This window comes from Cebus imitator, unplaced genomic scaffold (assembly GCF_001604975.1).
Source record: "Cebus imitator isolate Cc_AM_T3 unplaced genomic scaffold, Cebus_imitator-1.0 Scaffold654, whole genome shotgun sequence".
NCBI lineage: Eukaryota > Metazoa > Chordata > Mammalia > Primates > Cebidae > Cebus > Cebus imitator.
The window spans coordinates 334,724-339,881 of record NW_016107969.1 but is presented as its reverse complement, the minus strand read 5'-3'; the positions used below and the strand labels follow the sequence as shown (position 1 = coordinate 339,881).

At 42.9% G+C, this 5,158-nt stretch overlaps 1 protein-coding gene and 1 pseudogene across 4 annotated transcripts in view; one reads left to right on the top strand and one right to left on the bottom strand.

Annotated features, from left to right (window-relative positions):
* Positions 1-5,158, bottom strand: part of LOC119469431 (zinc finger protein 160-like) — a 609,418-nt gene that overhangs the window by 410,920 nt on the left and 193,340 nt on the right. The gene's annotated exons all lie outside the window — the stretch shown is intronic.
* The window catches only part of LOC108295645, a 24,409-nt pseudogene that overhangs the window by 15,146 nt on the left and 4,105 nt on the right, over positions 1-5,158 (top strand). Inside the window, exon 3 of the transcript XR_005198226.1 lies at positions 969-1,095. The product of XR_005198226.1 is annotated as a zinc finger protein 888-like (transcript). The remainder of the gene's footprint in view (positions 1-968; positions 1,096-5,158) is intronic.

The window sequence follows — 5,158 nt, the reverse complement described above, 5'->3', positions numbered from 1 at the left end:
GATGAGATTCCTCTTCAGTTAAACAAAACTTGCTTTTTATATTTTTAAAACTGTTATGTATGTATGTATAAACACACATATGTGCATACACATGCATATATACATACACGTATATATTTTGAAAATCTTTTATGTTTGGAAACCTCGAGAAAATGACAACCCTTTGTATTAACATTTAGTTTCTAGTGAGTCTGTGTAGGTTTTAACATTTTGTGGACATACATACACAAAACATGTTCATACTTTGAGTAATTTTGTTTTCATGTATTTTATTTTATTTTGAGACGAGGTTTTGCTCTGTTGCCGAGGCTGGAGTGCAGTGGTGCAATCTTAGCCCACTGCAACCTCCACCCTCAGGATCAAGTCATCCTCCAACCTCAGCCTCCCAAGTAGCTGGGACCACAGGTGTGTGCCACCATGCCTGGCTAATTCTACTTTTATTTTTATTTTGAGATGAAGACTCTGTTGTCCAGGCTGAATTGCAGCGGTGCAGTCTTGGGTCACTGCAACCTCCATCTCCCGGTTTCAAGCAGTTGTCATGCCTCGGCCTCCTGAGTAGCTGGGATTATATGCATGTGTCACCGCACTTGGCCGAATTTTAGTTTCTGATCTTTCTCTGTAAACGCTGTCATCTCTGACGGCATCACTCATACTCTGTCTCATCTAAATACTGAATATCACTTGATGTGTAAAAGTTTCCAACATTTCTATAATGGGAACACTGCATTGATTTTTTGTTTGTGTATTTCTTGTATTATCCCCAACCATAAGAAATGTATACCAAGAAAGTATGATCACCTCTTCAAAACACAACCGGGAAGACATAATGTGGTGAAAAATCCCTTTCTCGATTTGTCAGAACATTCCCTGCAATTAAATCCGTGCTTCCACCTCTCTCCTCTTCTCATTCTCTGTAAAGATCAGAACGCCTCCCATAACCATGTGGTTAAAATGTGCTTTCATTTCAGGGTCTGTTGACATTCAGGGATGTGGCCATAGAATTCTCTCAGGAGGAGTGGAAATGCCTGGACCCTGCTCAGAAGACTTTACACAGGGACGTGATGTTGGAGAATTACAGGAACCTGGTTTCCCTGGGTGAGTCCAACTTCTCCCAGAAGCAGGGATGTGCCCTTGCGTATCTTTGTATTTTCTCTTGTTGCCTCTTGGGGGCTGCATCCTTGCTTGACTAAAATGGAAGCTGTATTGATTTTGAAATGAAAAGCTTCATGATGCAGCATCTGAAATTTAACTATCCCCTGCCCTTTTTTTTGTTCAGATGGAGTCTCATTCTGTCGCCCAGGCAGAAGTGCAGTGGCATGATCTTGGCTCACCACAACATCCGCCTCCAGGGTTCAAGTGATTCTTTTTCCTCAGCCTCCCAAGTAGCTGTGACTACATGTGCCTGCCACCATGCCTGGCTAATTTTTTTATTTTTAGTAGAGACAGGGTTTCACCATATTGCTCAGGCTGGTTTTGAACTCCTGACTTTGTGATCCTCCTGCCTCAGCTTCCCAAAGTGCTAGGATTACAGGTGTGAGCCACCACACCCTGCCAAACTGTCTTTTTTGTTTAGATGTTCTGTGTTCTTTATGATATCTCAGTGTACATTCCAGAACTAAAGTAGACATAAAACCCTATGGCAGGCCACGCATGGTGACTCACACATGTACACCTCAATCCCAGCACTTTGGGAGCCTGAGGGATGTGGATCACATCAGGTCAGGATCTGAGACCAGCCTGGCCAACATGGCAAATCCCCATGTCTACTAAAAATACAAAAATTAGCTGGGCATGGGCACGCCTGTAATTTCAGCTATTAGAAAACGTGAGCATGGAGAATCACTTGAACCCGAGAGGTGAAGGCTGCAGTGAGCCAGGAATGTGCCACTGCACTCCCGTCTGGGTGACAGAGTGAGATTCTGCCTCTAAAAACAAAAACAAAACCTCATGGCAGACTTTAAAGATACCAAGTTAGTTCTCGCCAGGTGCAGTGTCTCATGCCTGTTATCCCAGCACTTTGACAGGCCAAGGCAGGCAGATCACCTGTGGTCTGGAATTTGAGACTGGCCTGACCAACGTGGAGAAATCCCATCTCTGCTAAAAATACAAAATTAGCTAGGGGTGGTGGCCCATGCCTTTAATCCCAGCTGCTCAGGAGGCTGAGGCAGGAGAATTGCTTGAACCCAGGAGGCGAAGGTTGCAGGGAGTCAAGATAGCATCATTGCACTTGAGACTAATAAGAGCAAAAGTCTGTCTAAAAAAATTTTAAAGACAGGTATCTAGTTTCCTGTTTGCTACTTACATGTTTTTTCGATTCTGTAGTGCTTGGAAGGAAGCTCAATTTCCACATACTGCAATCCTCTTTATGTATTCAGAAGGAGGCAGTCACTGGAGGAATTTGTGAAATATTTTCCTCGATCCATCTGGAATGTCTTCTTTCCTGCTGAAACATAGGGCTGGGACTCTAGAAAAGTTCCAGCACATCATCTTTCTTTCTTTTTATAAGCAGGAGCCTCTTTCTGACCTGTTTATTCATGTTGGAGCCAGGAAAGAGCCCTGGACTGTGGAGAGTGAAGTGAAAATGTCCAGCTGAGTGGGAATGTATTACAGGTGTAAACACAGGTGGAGCTCGGAGAAGCACAGTAGAACCTACACCTTTAAATAGTGTGTGGGGAAACTCTGCAAGGGGGAGAATTCTGTGAGGAAGGAAAAGTTTAAATCCGGGGATCTCTGAATGGACATCTTTCTTTGCTCCCACTTATTTCTCTGCTCTTTATTGATTTAACGAGTTTTTTTTGTAAAAGCACTAGTCGTATTCCTCAGTAGTCAACACCCATGACCAAATTCTCTCAAAGGCCCCATCTGCAGGAACATCCTATTGGAGAATAAGAACTCTCAACATGACTTTCGGTCAACACGAACATTCAGACCAGGGAACCTGCATTATGATTTTTATGTTTTTATTGTGCATTCGGTTTTATGCAATGCTTTCTCTGATCTCAGTTTATGAATTTTCCCAGCACACATTCTATGTTTTATATTTTGTGCACAGTGAACTAGATAACTAAGTGCAATACGTATACATAGAATTGCTGTATTGCCAGGCTGTGACACACCGTAGATGTGACATCATAATTGCAAGCTCTGATGTTGTTAGGCAGTTTTTTTTTTGAGGTTCAGTCTTGCCTTGTCACCCAAGCTGGAGCGCAGTGGTGCAATGTTGGCTCACACCAACCTCTGCCTCCTGGGTTGAAACTGTTCTCCAGTCTCAGCCTCCCGAGTAGCTGGGATTTACAGGTGCCACCTACCATGCCCAGATATTTCTTTTTTGTAATTTTAGTAAAGACAGGGTTTCACCATGTTGGCCAGGCTGGTCTTGAACCCCTGACATTGTGATCCGCCTGCCTCAGCCTTTCAAAGTGCTGGGATTACAGGCATGAGCCACCGAGCATGGCTGTGAGTCAATTCTTATTCCTTATAATGCTGTGTATTTTCTTGACCTCATACATCACAAGGTAGTGATCTTAACATGTATTTCAGTTCTTATATTGTGTGCTGGTGGTAAGTAGAAATTGAGGCTTTTGTCTTATTTTTGAGATGGAGTCTTGCTCTGTTGCCCAGGTTAGAGTGCAGTGGCACAACCTTGCTCACTGCAACCTCCACCTCCTGGGTTCAAGCGATTCTCCTGCCTCACCCTCCCAAGTAGCGGGGATTACAGGTGCCCACCACCACACCTGGCTAAGTTTTGTATTTATAGTAGAGATGGGGTTTCACCATGTTGGCCAGGATGGTCAAGATCTCCTAACCTTGTAATCCAGCCACCTCAGCCTCCCAAAGTGCTGGGATTACAGGCATGAGCTACTGTGTCCAGATCCCGAGTTCTGCAGGCTGTATAAATGTATTATTTGCTTGCTGATTTTATCATAAATTACAATCTTTTACTAATTAATTTTTGAGATTATACATATGGCTTTTCAATATGTAGTAAGCAATATAACTGACACATTCCACTCATTAATGTCACAATGTGCTGCCAGGCACAGTGGCTCACACCTGTAATTCCAGGACTTTGAAAGGCTGAGGCTGGTGCATAATTTGAGGCCAGGAATTTGAGACCAGCCTGGCCAACATAGTAAAACCCCATCTCTACTAAAAATACACAAGTTAGCTGGGCATGGTGGCACATGCCTGTAATCCCAGCTACTCGGGAGGCTGAGGCAAGAGAATCGCTTGAACCAAGGTGGCAGAGGTTGCAGTGAGCTGAGATCGCACCACTGCACTCCAGCCTGGGTGACAGAGCAAGACTCCATCTAAAAAAAATAAAAATACAGAGGCCAGACATGGTGGCTCATGCCTGTAATTCCAGCACTCAGGGAGGCTGAGGCGGGTGGATCACGAGGTCAGGAGATCGAGACCATCCTGGCTAACATAGCAAAACACCATCTGTACTAAAAATACAAAACATTAGCCAGGTGTTGTGTCACATGCCTGTAATTCCAGCTCCTCAGGAGGCTGAGGCAGGAGAATCTTTTGAATCTGGGATGCGGATGTTGCAGTGAGCCAAGATCACACCACTGCATTCAGTCTGGGTGACAGTGCAAGACACCATCTCTATAAAATAAAATACAAAAAATTTTGACAAAAATGTGACAAAGCACCTCTTTTGCATGGATATAGGTAATTTTGTGACAGTTATTCAAGCTCACTGCAACCTCTGCCTCTTGGGGTCAAGCAATTCTCTTGCCTCAGCCTCCCAAGTAGCTGAAAGTACAGGTGTGAGCCACCACACCTGACTAATTTTTGTAATGTTTTCTCATCTTCTCAGTGCTATGATTATTTGACAGTACAAAATTTACATTGATTTTGGTTATGCTTACATGATCTTGTGGATGATTTACCAATGTTGTTTATTGTGTGGTCCATTAGCATTTATTTGTATATAGTAAATATGCTTTAAATATGAAGAAATATATTTTTCTCTTTCTTGAACATGACAGTGATTTTTTTCAAGCTGTTATACACATTATAGTCATAGTGGAAATATACTCTTTAGGTTTACACATAATTTGTGCCCTGTCAGTGTTTTGTCATGATATTGAAAATAGTCTTCCATAGAAATGATTTCTTTTTTTTTTAGACGGAGTTTCACTCATGTTAC